At 39.1% G+C, this 14,133-nt stretch overlaps 1 protein-coding gene across 1 annotated transcript in view; it reads right to left on the reverse strand.

Moving 5' to 3' along the window:
• Positions 1–14,133, reverse strand: part of LOC137286768 (small ribosomal subunit protein uS9m-like) — an 80,537-nt gene that overhangs the window by 13,508 nt on the left and 52,896 nt on the right. The window lies entirely within an intron of this gene.

Consider the following 14,133-nt stretch of genomic DNA (forward strand, 5'->3'; position numbering starts at 1 on the left):
ACAATCAGGACTTGCTCGTATGACGAGACAGTTTCCTGTAATCTCCGAAACCTGCCAGGGATATGAGGGGTGAAAAGCCCTAATTAGTCTCGTCACAGCGAGCAAGCAATCAGCTCTGGGTTCCAGGTGTTGAGCAGAGAAGTGGTTCTTGGGTTTGGTGTCAGCCCGATCTGTCGACATGTTGCTAACCGCCGACATACTAAAAACCCGGAGTGTCGACATAGCGTGGTCAACAAACCATGACGGTATTCAAGAGTAATTGAATTAAGTTAACCTTTTCAAAAAACTGTAAGAGAAATAGGGTTGCAAACAGACTATTATATTACGTTGTGCGCGTATCATGAGGAAATGAATTAAGTTAATCTTTTCAACAATTTGTGAGAGAATTAAGGGTTATCATTTTGGAGTTTCACATGCCACAAAACAAACAAAATCCCCGGAAGTTATGTTGTGAAATTGGGAGTTGCAGGATTATAGAAACCCTGTTGAAAACATACATTATTTGGGTATATACAATAGATCAGGAAAATGTTGTTATCACTGTCAAAATGGCAAATGCTAAGGTGCAGGTTACACTGACTGGTAACATTAATGGAGCTCACAATCTTTACCACAATGGATTCAAGTACAGAGTCAACAGACGCAGAGCTCAGAAAACATACTGGAGATGTACATATGCCACCAGTCCATCGTATTGGGTTGAAGGCCGACCTTCTTGCCGACAGATTTACTGACTTGAACTACACAGACCACGTGTCTGAGTTACTTCATCTTGGCTGAACATTCAAATTACTGAAATGGATTTTATCATCACAATTCTCAAATGTTAATACATTTTTAACTTATATAATATATTTCTATATCAAATATATTGTGCGAATATATACGGTCAGAATGAACGTTAAACCTCGGGCTTGATGAGTTAAACATGTTACCGTATATAGTAGAACCTCTTAAGAATGAGTGAGTGAGTTTAGTTTTACGCTTCAACTTCAGCATGAACTGGTTGTGCCATACAACATACCCTAAAAATTCAACTTGTGCCTTCCCGAATTCACACTTGGCTAGATTCATAGTCAATTTTGCCTCGGACAGTCTTTCGAAGAAACTGCGAGTTCTTTTCAGATGGTCTTCCCACTCCATGTCCTGATCGATGTATACCTCAACTCTGTCAAGACCAGATTTCACATTGATGACGAGTCTCTGGAACATCACTGGTGTGTTCTTCAGACCAAGCGGCATCACCTTGTACTGATACAGTCCATCGGGTGTAGCGAATGACGATATTTTCTTTGCACGGTCTGTCAGTGGAATGTGCCAGAAGCCCTTCAGCAAGTCAAACTTACTTACTTACCAGCTTGACAAATGCGATCACTGCAATCGTCCACTCTCTGAATAGGATATGAGTCAGTTCGTGAGAGTGCATTGACAACTTTCATGTCAGCACATGGTGAACTTCATGGACCGTCACTAGGTTCAATAAAGTCATTGTCCAGCATGTATTTCACTTCCTTCCACAGAATTTCACGCTTCATTGGATTCATCCGATATGGGTTTTGTTTTTCAGGCACAGCATCACCTACATCATTCTATATCATAGCTAACAACATCACATCACATCAGGAAATACGTCAAAAAGTGAGAGAACTCATGAATCAAATCTGACGTCTGAACTTCAGGGTATAAATGTGATAGTTCTCATCAAAGTTAGCTAACACATCAGAATTTCTCAAATTTGGTGAAACATTATCACTAAGATCATCAAACTTCACACTGGCAACACAATCATCAATGTTGTCAAGGTGTTCAACATTGTCTTTAGTACAATCAGTAATTGGGGAGAGTGTGGCAATACAATTGACATGTTTGGTTTCTAACCTGTCATGTTATTTTTTAATCATGTTTGCATGACACAACCTCTTTTCTATACAACGGCCAGGCATCGAAATGTCATAATCTGTGTCACTAACCTTTTTGTCAACAACATACGGCCTTGATATCTTGCCCTCAGTGGCTGACCAGGAATGGGGAGCAAAACTAACACTTTCTCACTACATGTGAAATTTCTCTGTTTTGACTTTCTGTCATAGTTTTGCTACATTTTTGCTTGCGAAACTTTCAAACTTTGTCAGGCCAACTCACTTGCTTTTGAAAGTCTGACCCTAAATGTAGACACATAGACTAACAGATTGATCTCAGGACTGCCATTTAGTCATTGTTCATTCAAATGTTTCAGTGGCCCGCGCACACTGTGACCAAATACAAGCTCAAAGGGGCTAAACCCTAAACTTTCCTGCACTGACCCGCTGATAGCAAACAACAACAAATGCACACCCTCATCCCAATCTTCCTCTGTCTCTTGATCATATTCTTCAAAGTTTGACGAAACTTCTCTAAAGCTCCCTGTGATTCTGGATGATAAGCACTAGACTGAACTTGCTTAATATCTAACTGGTACATTGCTTGTTGACACACCTTAGACATAAAAGGACAAGGTATGATAGAGGCCCTTATTGGCCCACAACATATGATTATCAAAATTTTACAACACGATAATTTTAGCATAAAAAGGGCTAAATTAATTGTTGAAGTTACCTCCAATTGCATTTTTATGTTTTTCGTGTTGTTAGTTTTCCTCTTTGAAGACCTCAAAGTTAACATATTTTACAATATCTTCTAGAAACCTACATTTTCTGATTTTCAGAGTGATAGAAAAGTATGAGTGAAAGCGTGACCCATCCCAAGTTTTTCACCATATATGAAGAGAGTAAATTAGAATGCACACCTAAAAAATTGTGGTGGGTCACACTTTTGCTAACATCAAAATCTTTAAAAAAGTACATTTTTTCGGTTTATGCAATTGCCCCATACAACATCTCAAAAAATAAACATTGACATAAAATAACATCTCTAAATACAATCCATCACATTTACGCATCTGTGCCACGGTACATTATATTTTAAATGGTCTTGTGCTCTAAAATACACATATCAAACATCTTCATTATCGCAAGGCTGATTTATGAGAGGTAAACAATGGTTTTTGGTTGTTGGTCTCTGCTAGAAAAGTTAGAAGATATCTGAAGATTTTCAAAATATGATCAAGCAGCATTGTAAAGGTGAGAATCTTTGTTATTATGTCAGAATTTGATCATAGTCTTTCTGTCATCTATTTATCGAACACCTTTGAGTCACCTGTCACTGTCAAAATAACACTGTCATTCAACAGGATTGCCATGCATAAACTTATGCATTTTCCAAGACCTTATGCACCTTGATGTTTCCAATGACCTATTAGATTTCATTTAACCAAAATGACTACAGTTAACTGTATGAAAAGGATTTTTTTAGCTAGAATAAGAACATTGTATCAAGGTCTGGCAGATGATGAACACAAACAGACGTCAAGTCATACATAGTTGTAAAGTGCAATTATATAAGCTTAAATTGACATTGTGAGGTAAAGGAATATGTGGACTAATGGTTGCAATAGTGAACTGTTGACTTTTTTTTGTTATCAGACATGCAGGTTCAAATCCATGTAACTTTTCTTTTTTTTTTCAAAGTTGGTTTATCCAGTCTACAATGTTTAACTAAACTGTTTCACATCAAATCCAAATATTGTGATTTTTTTCTGCAGTTTGGTAATCTATGTACATTGTTGAAACAAACTTTAATTAACATCATGTAAATTTTTCATTAAGACACTGACCATTCACCTTTTCAAGTCAGTCTAGTTGCCTTTGTTCCCAATATTTTAAAATTCATATTTTATATATTTTGATCTACTTTAGGTTTATACACTCTTGAATACTGCAGTTCTTGACAGTGAATCAGAAACTGAGATTGATGACTGTGTGAATGAAGAGTAATAGTGGATGTTTTGTATCTTTAAAGTGGATAAGTTGTGAATAATTGCTCTGTGAAGTCTTTTGAATACTGACTTTAACACTTGCATGGTGTTAATATGTACCCGTGCTGACAATGAAACTGCACCCGAAATGGGCCCCTTTGAGGTCAAGATCTGTGATATTTAGTGCATCATGATTGGTTATTGTAATAACATATGATGATTGAGATGTTAGCTGTGTATTTGCTAAAACTGGTTGTAAATGCTGACTTGTAACTCTTACTAGTTAAAATGAAGCTGTGCCCAAAATGTAGCTTTACCCAAAACAGGCCCCTGTGATTCTTAGTACAACATGATTGGTTATCACGCTTACATGTTGTAAAATTGACCAATGGGTTACATTTGCAAAGAATGCTGTGAATAATGACTGAGATTTGGGGACACAATTGGCAAGTAATTGACTTAAAAATGTTTTGCAACCCAAATTGGGCCCCTTGGGCTTAAAACATTATGATTGACATTGATATGTTTTCCACCATGTGTACCTGTCGTAAAACTGCTGTAATTTGTATGTAAATAAAATGACAGGTGTAAATAAGTCATTATGGCACAGTGATATTTCAGACTCCTTGTTACTTTTCACGGGAACAAAAAACCCATTTTGGGCCCCTCTGCAGTGAAATTACACCTCAGATCATGTAAAATGTAGCATTTTTATGCAAAGCTAACTTGTCTCTAAACAAATAACATGTTTTCAGCCAATTCTGTTATAATTAGTGGGCCAAAAAACACCCTTATCATACCTTGTCCTTTAAGCCCTGATCAGACTGGACAACATCTGGCAAACCAACTACGGTGAAAAACTTGATCAAAGACTTGACAATCACAGAAGCAACACTCTGGCAAACCAACTACGGTGAAAAACTTGATCAAAGACTTGACAATCACAGAAGCAACACTCCTACGAAGTGGAATTGCTTCAGGAAATCTGGTAGAGGCACACATGATTGTGAGTAAATACTGATTACCAGACTTAGTCTTAGGTAGTGAACCAACAGTCATGTCTACAGAAAGGTTTCTCAAAAGTCGGTATAGGTTTCAAGGGAACGGAAGGAATTTTCTGATTTGGTTTTCCAACAATTTGGCATGCATGACAGGTCTTACAAAATTCAACCACATCTTGTCTCAAACTGGTCCAAAAGAAATGTGCCAAAATTTTCTCACACGTTTTGTTTACACCCAAATGACGTGCCATGGGACTTTCGTGTGCCAATGAAAGTACATGCTTTCAGAATACTTTTGGTACTACAATTTGGTACTACAATTTCCATTCATCCTCTGCAGGAACATCCGGCGACCTATATTTCCTCATCAGAGCACCATCCTTGTAGTCATAACAATTGAACCTTGCTAACCTCCTCAAAAGAAACAGCCTTACTAGCCAACGTCTGCACTTCAACCTCCTCACCCTGTGCACTAATAAGCTGCTCTCTGGAAAGAATGTGATCACCACCTGACAAACTATCAGACTTATCAAGAAGACCTGAGAAGCTTCTGTTCGTGAGATGTTGCGCTCGTGAGAACACACACCTTGTTCATCACGTGCGTCTCGTGGGGAAACCGTCAACGAGGGGACACGTGACTGCCCGTGGGGGTGAGTTAGATAGCCGAGCTTGTCAGTGTAACATCGTTTTGAGACAGTCAGAATAAAGTTTGAAACTAACATGGCATTGTGGCTTTTCCTCATTATCAGCTACTACTCTTTGAAGATAAGTCATCGGTCTCTACCTCACACAAAGAATGATCCATGAATGTACCTGACAAATCATAAATTGAATCATCCGGCAAAGAAGTCTTAGAAGAAATCCCTTCCGACATTGAACGAGACACTGCAAAAGAAGGAAAAATACTCATCCTCCACTAACTGAACTCTCCAGGAAAACAGTGACAGTTGGATGAGCACCAACTTTGCCCCCCATAAGATCATTACTGATCAACATCTCGACACCCAGAACTGGGAGAGAGTCAAGAACACCAACTGTCACCTCAACTGAAACCAGATCTGAAGTCAAATTCACAAAATGGAGAAGAGCAGAAGAATTGCCACCTATACCCTGAAGCAAAACATCTGCGTTAGCTGAAGACTCATCGGAAAAAGGCAAAATATCCTTCACAATCAGAGACTGGAGAGCTCTAGTATCCCTCAAGATAACAACGGGCCGTGGGGAAGACTCATCTCCCATAAGCGACAAAGAACCCTTAGAAACAAAGGCCAAAAACTCCTTCCAAACTGCAGAATCTGGGGATTCTGTAGTTCTCTCACAAACAAAACTCTCCTCAGAAAACCTGGAAAGAAAGGCCAAGGTGCGATGGACACAAAAGCATTTGGGGAATCTCTAGCCTGATTTCTAAACTGGAGTTTGTAACATGCCGAAATTATCCTGGCTTCTTACAATATGCACAAACAGGATCAGAGCCACTGGTAGTCTTAGGCTTAGATAGAAAAGTATGTGACTGCTTGTTATTATAAATTGAACCTGTTCTAACACCACCGTAACCTGCATGTCCTGAAGTCTTAACCGGGGAAAAGCCCTTTTGGACAGAAAACATTGCATTACCCGGAGACCTATAAGAAATCTTGAGAGTCAAACAATAATCATCTGCCAGCATTTCTGCCTTATGTAAGCCATCAACCTTTTGTTCATCCAAATAAGTCTTAGGGTTAGAATGAACACGCTGCTTGAATCTTCCATCAAAACTAACTGTCTCAAACCATCCAAACTTCTGACGATAAGCCTCAGACACTAACTCATAAGCTTTCAAAAGTGCACTCTTGACAAGATCATAATCTGAGCTTTACTGTATTGACAAGGCTGAATAGGCATCCTGAGCTTTACCCTTCAGAACAGTTTGCAATAGCATGGTCCATGACTCCCTAGGCCACTTGAGATTTTCAGCAACCTTTTCAAAATGTAGAAAATATTTGTCTCCATCCATCTCATTAAAAGGGGTGCAAGACTAGCATGCCTTGCAAATTCAAAAGAGGAAGAATCAGAGTCTGCGAAGCTTTTTTCAGTGCAATATCTTTGTCAGCTTGCAATTTCTTCAATTCTAATTCCTTTCTGTCTCTTTCCATTTCTCTTTCTATTTCCTTCTCCTCAAACATTGATTTCTTTTCTATTTCCATCCTTTCAGTTCTTCCTGTATTTTTATTTTCTTCTATTTGAATTTGTAACTGAACTTTGAAGTTGCCTTAATTCCAACTGATTTGAATATTCCTCTTGGACCATTTTCAAAACATCATAACCAAAAACTACCTTATCAATATAGTGATTCAACACAATTTTCAAAATCTGAAATTTCCTCAGGTTTGGCATCAAGTTTGTGATGTGAAGAAATTTGCAACAAATCTGATTTGACCAACTGACTGATTGTCTCAGAGTCAGGGGACAATTCAAACTTCTCAAGTTCAAACACCAGTTTGCTGGTTCCACAATTAACTTGTTGGAAAATTGTCAAAATTCGAAAAGAAAATCTCAAATGGTCTCAAAGTCAAATGAATTCTATCCTGGACGAGTCCCGAATTGTGTTAAGGTTATAAATTGCCGCGACAAAAGGTTAAGAAATCCCCCTAGAACCAGCAAAATATATAACACTGAGAAGTTTGAGATTTTCATAAATTCTTTATATTGAGCAAGAAAAAGGCAAAAATATGCAGAATATAAGAGAGGTTTCATATACAATGCAAAAGAGTCGAATCTACAGTAATGGGTCACAATTATAATGTCAACTCACCGAAGTTTTTGATGTGAGAGAGAAAAACAGATATGCAGAATGTAACACAGCGGTTATGTAGGTCAAACGTTGACGGAGGCAGAGTTATGTACTCCATCAAATATGTGTATCCGTGTCGACAACACGGCAACTAACCTTTATATATACATTAAGTCATTTATTGAACGTTAGATCACATACGACCATTGCCACTAACGTGGAATGCTCTAGAACAGTAGTAGTCTCATGTTTACCTTTTTTTCATAGGGACGTACCTTTAGAGACCTACTTTCAAGGCCTGTCGATAAAATACTAATGCCGCTGTACATTTATCATACGGAATGTGACCCATCATAATTATTGTTCAAAACAATAAACGTTGTGACCCAGTAATGATAAATACAATTTACAGAAAATACACTCTCGTAACACAAGGTGCAAGCAGTTCTGCTTTGGACGCTTTGTACCTAACTTGTACACGTTTTGTTGGAATCGACCATATGTGTGTGAGTGTTAGGGAAGGGTTTGAGGAAGGGGGAACGGCAATTTAGGGGTGAAAATGCACACATATCCATCATTTGAAATTTTATCGTCAGTTGATTCTGTTTGATCTGAAGGAAAATTACATATACTGATAATGTACAATGATTTCACCTCCTGATGACCTTAGCTACATTCTGTAAAGGTTTTAAATCAACATTATATATCAATCACAGTAAACCTTACCTTTACGACAGGTATGTGTTTGAAAGAAATATTGCATGTAACAAAATCCAAAAATCGAAGTTCTAAACCAAATGGATGTTGTGCCGTGAACTATGAAGTGTCAATCAAAGTTGTAACCCAAGTGGATGCTGTACCGTGAACTATGAAGTGTCAGAATAAGTTGTAACCCAAGTGGATGCTGTACCGTGAACTATGAGTGTCAATCTAAGTTGTAACCCAAGTGGATGCTGTACCGTGAACTATGAAGTGTCAGACGAAGTTGTAACCCAAGTGGATGTTGTGCCATGAACTATGAAGAGTCAATCAAAGTTGTAACCCAAGTGGATGCTGTACCGTGAACTATGAAGTGTCAATCAAAGTTGTAACCCAAGTGGATGCTGTACCGTGAACTATGAGTGTCAATCTAAGTTGTAACCCAAGTGGATGCTGTACCGTGAACTATGAGTGTCAATCTAAGTTGTAACCCAAGTGGATGCTGTACCGTGAACTATGAGTGTCAATCTAAGTTGTAACCCAAGTGGATGCTGTACCGTGAACTATGAGTGTCAGTCTAAGTTGTAACCCAAGTGGATGCTGTACCGTGAACTATGAGTGTCAGTCTAAGTTGTAAACCAAGTGGGTGTTGTGCCATGAACTATGAAGAGTCAATCAAAATTATAACCCAAGTGGATGTTGTACCTTGAACTATGAAGTGTCAGTCTAAGTTGTAACCCAAGTAGATGTTGTACATTGAACTATGAAGTGTCAGTCTAAGTTGTAACCCAAGTGGATGTTGAAGTGGACTCTGAAGTGTCTACATTCAACCTTTTTTATGGTCTCGTGTAGAACGTGAGTGAATCTCAGGGTAAATTAGCTTCTACGTCAGTATTCATTTGAAACCAAATATCTGCGTCCAAAATACCATATCTCAAATACGAATTGAACATGAACATCAATAACAGGATTGATATTAAGAATAACCAAACCGTTTAACTTTACCGTCAGGTGTAATTTTGGCTTGAGTTGCGTATCGTTTCTCATTATATTTGGGACCCATTGTGTTTAATTTTGTATACAAACCTGAGTCCCATATAAATTACCTCATCCACGCACACACACACTGAATGTACGAATACATAAGATACAGTGAATAAATAATACAAAAAAACAAACAAACAAAAATAAATAAAAAACCCCGAACAAACAAGAAATTCAAGATATTCAAACACGGACATTAATGCTCAGGATCATGAGCTCACACCATAGTGCGCCACAGCAATGAATGATGTCTATGTTTGAATTCGTTTTTTAAGCAGTTGAAAGGCATTAGCATGTGTAAAGCTATAATCATGCTACATTCCAAAGAGCGATCAACATCAAAACAAATAATGCTGTAGTCATCGCTAGGACAGCCCTAGTCACCTTCTGCGCTTCAGAAGAACGCGTGATAATGATTGTTAAAAATACTATTTCTGTACCCGACCAAATCACACTTGCCAAATTGCTATGTCACACTGCTGTCACCCAGATACAAATGATGAAAAAGTATGGCGGCATTATTTGATCGGAAAATGAATATCCATGTCATTTAATATCCGTTTCACAGTAACGTCACACTGACACACCTGTTCCAAGTGAACAGGTCTGTGCATAGTGTGATCTGGCGTTACCATTACGTATCCTCATAAACAGGAGATAATGTGGGGACACTCTAACAGGAAGTTGTCTCCTTACCAAGTGATGGTCCAGAGTCCTTGTACATATGTTACAGTCAATGTCTACACTCACGCAGTGTGTATAATGACAGAAGTAACCAGTCAGTGTGTACATTGTCTAGAAATCTTTAGGCATTGTGTACATTGCCTGCTTAATTAGCCCAATTATTGTACAAATTGCCTGATTGTTGAACAGGGATTTTTGAGAAGACAGGATTAATTAGCACTGATCTCGTTCTGGAATCACTGTTTATCAAGTAATGTTTGTATGTGGCTTAGATGTATCCAATCCGAAGGCATTCATCATTTTTTTCTTTGTCTCTGATTGTTGAACAGGGATTATAGAGAAGCCAGGATTAGCTTGCGTTTCGCTTTGTTTGAATAAGTTTGTGACAAATACCGAACAGATTCATTGATTGAAGACCAAATGAACTTATTTCAACCAGTAATTAAACACGATGTTCTGACGTAATAGAAAATCATCAGCTTCATAACACAAAAATACAAATCAATAACAATTACAGACACGAAATAGTAGTATCTACTGTTATACAATTTACACTAATTTGTGGCACACGGTTTCCCACTTTTAGAACAGATACATCTTGCATAACCCTGGCCACCACATTTAGATAACGTTTTCACTGCCTCCCTTAGTCAAGTTTCCCTCTCAGTGCACTTAAAAGAACCCACGAATCCGCTGGTAGATGACCAGATGGTGACCACACGAATTCGTGCAAACACCTAGTTGCGGGTACAGCAACGTGCTGTAAACATGGACATAGTACTGGGACTGTGTGTCCTAGTCCACCCAGCTGTGAATGGGTACCTCGTAAGGATGGGGATGGCACATTAACTCGATGCGCCTAGTTGGCTGCAAGAGTTGTATGATCCCCAGGGAGTTGAGATTGTTAATACGATGTGACTTTGTGATGGATATCCAATGGTCCGGGGAAAAACAAAGCGCCCTTGAGCAGTAGAACTCGGGAAAAGGACATCGCCGCTACATAAATGTCTAGTGTAATATATAACATAACGTCAAATTGTTTCTTTGAATATCTACCTTTCAGGACACCTGCCTGTACACCGATTTTATAGAGATCATTTTCACTCTTGTCTACAATCACATCTTTAATGTTACGTGGATCCCCTTTTCCCTGATCAACCATGGGAACATGGACGGTCACATTATCCCTGGGTCAGCAGTAACACTGATAATACGGCTACGCTTGATCATTCTCTCAACTTGAGATAGTAAACCTTCAGCAGCGCTCTTCCTACACGACAGGATATTGGCATGTTGCCCATGGCGTTGCTATGTTTCTGTCAATGATGTCTCTGTTGATGCTGTTTCAACTGCTGTTTCTGTCTCATCTGTGGATGATATCTCTGATGTGTCTGATGTGTCTGATGTCTGAGATGAGGACGATGTTCCTGCAGCTGGAGCTGGTCTGAGACAATGTCTCTGCTGCAGCTTCTGTCTCAGCTGCAGATGATATCTCTGGTATCACTGATGTTAATGCTGCCTGAGATGTGGACGATGTCTGTGCTGACGTTGAAGCTTCCGTCGATGTATCTGTTGCTGATATGGTCTGGGATTCTGGTATGGTTTCTGGTAGATCATCTTCTGTCACGAGTCGTTGCAATATTTCATCAGGTACGTCTAAGGAACGCAGTCCAACTTTGGGCTCAGAACGAAATCTTTAAATGGTGTCATCTTGGTGGTCGAGTGGTAACTACTGTTCCTTTGAAATTGGACAAACTTTAATGCTACAGACCACTCAGCAGTGTAACGTATGTTATATTTGTGATTACACTTTCTTAGTCAAGTACAAATTCTAGTACTTTTCTGAGCTCGGTCCTATTCGGGACTCGAACCCACACCTTCGGAGTCAGGCGCCTAATCGCCAGCACACAAAGTCAGCCACTTGACTAAGAAAGTGTAATCCTAAATGTAACATATGTCACATTTGACCACTTTCTAAATGGCATTGTGTAATCACTCAACAGTGGTCATATTATCCTCCAACCAAGCTACAAGCAAATCTCACAGTTAAGTCGCTCCACTGATCCCTGGCTCTGCGGATGTCTGGGTTTGCCATATACCATCACCAAGTCTGACCACATGAGCTTCAGTTTAGTGATAACAGAGGCAATGAACTCTGACCCATTGTCACCATCGTCTACCCGCCCACGGGACAAGTAATCTTTGGAGACAATAAGTTTCACAACACCTTTTGTTGTAATACGTCTCTTGTTTTGACATTCTATGCAAAGGGATTTGAATAACTCAATGGCATCACGAGTGGCTTCTGCATATTTTACTAATGCTTTTACCATTCTGTCTCCATGACCAGTAGCAATGTGGGCACGTTTTATGATATCAAACGTCTCATCAATATGAGTGAAATAGCTAACTTCAGATTCTGGCTTTCTTTTTCTGATTGACTTCTCAACGTCACCACACAGCATGATCTCATACTTCCCAAGACCGTAATACTGCCGGAACGTTGTCTTCTCAGCTCCAGGTGCAACCTTGACCGTTTCAATCAAATCATAGTACTCCTCCTTAGTCAACAAGATTCACTTTGAATCGGACTGCTTTCTACTCAGGTGATGTTCACGAAATGTAGACTCCATGATGATAACATGAATGAATGTCAAGTCTAGTAAGAAAATACTTGCATTTAATAGGCATTTTAAAGAAGCCTGCACTCAAAGGAAGAAACATTTCTTGAACAGCATTTGCTCTAAGGTAGTTTGGCTTACTCTAAACTATAGACATGGCTTTATTAAAAGAAGCATCAGTGATCACACAAAGAAACCAGAGCTAATCCCTGTCTGGAAAGTTTAGCCAATGTACACAATTACACAAAACACTGGTTCTTTCAGTCATTGTACACATTGCATGATTGTAGACATAGACTTTAATACACATAAGGTGTGTTTGTTGATCAATCTGCTGATGATGACCAGTCGTCTTACCAGCTCCTTCCATGTTTGGTCGGTCGTGTTCAAGTCTGTGAAACGGGACGGCCAAACCATGACATTAACACCAACGTTATGTAACTGCAGTGCGTATCGTTGTCGGGTTGAAATGTCTGTCCATGACATTGTAGCTGCATGGATGTGTGAACAGGTAAACATTGTCCTGATATTGTAGTTTTGCCACTGCTGCCATTGGTTGAGATGCGAAAAATAACCCTCAAATCATTACGTTGACCACTTCTTATCAGTCAGCCTCACGAACACACTGTCGTACGTGACATTCTGGATCTGTGCTAGCCCCGTACTTTGCCTTTAGGAAAGCGCTATGTCAAGCTTTACTCGTCAGTCAAAACAATTCCGTTTCACTACTGTTGGTTGACTGCGGGACAATCGATTTGTGGTGGTCTGTGCTGAAAATCTACCTCTGAACATCAGAGATTATGTTATTGAAATTGGAAAAAAGTAATAATTAGATTGTTTGCAGAAACAAAGCTTGAAACGGATCCGTGCTTTTGTATTGGCGGAGGAGGGTTTCTAATTTCATCCACTTTGAACTGGACACACATGTTAACGGATCATGATCAAGGACCTTCATGTTTTTAGTGTTTGCATATTCGTATAGGTCGAAAGGTCAAATATTGATAAAACGTAATATCTAAGAATGGTGTTTATCTTAGAGCCCTATAATAATACCACATAAACGCAATGCTGGGCCTTTGTGTAGTGTGTATTGTCTACAAAAATGAATATGATGTAGATGGTCTGTTACTTGTGGGTTCCACGTGACCTAGTCATGGTTTAGGTACGGGACCAAATATTGCATCACGCAGGAAGACGGCAATTTCACCCGATGCCAAACTGAGAGAACGCTTTTTTAACACCGTCTGTAGAGTGGCTACTGAGGATCCGCAAGATAACCGGTTTAGATATACTGATCGGAAACCGGAATTTTGACATGCATTTCGTAACACTCGGAAATCTTCGGATATTTCTGTATTTGTGTCAAAGTATTATCTACATTTTTATGCAGTCATGATTAGAAGTTGTTAATTAAACTTAATCAAGCATAGCGTTTTTGTTGCTTTTAGCTTTATAAATCGA

Source organism: Haliotis asinina, chromosome 6, assembly GCF_037392515.1.
Source record: "Haliotis asinina isolate JCU_RB_2024 chromosome 6, JCU_Hal_asi_v2, whole genome shotgun sequence".
Classification (NCBI taxonomy): Eukaryota; Metazoa; Mollusca; class Gastropoda; order Lepetellida; family Haliotidae; genus Haliotis; species Haliotis asinina.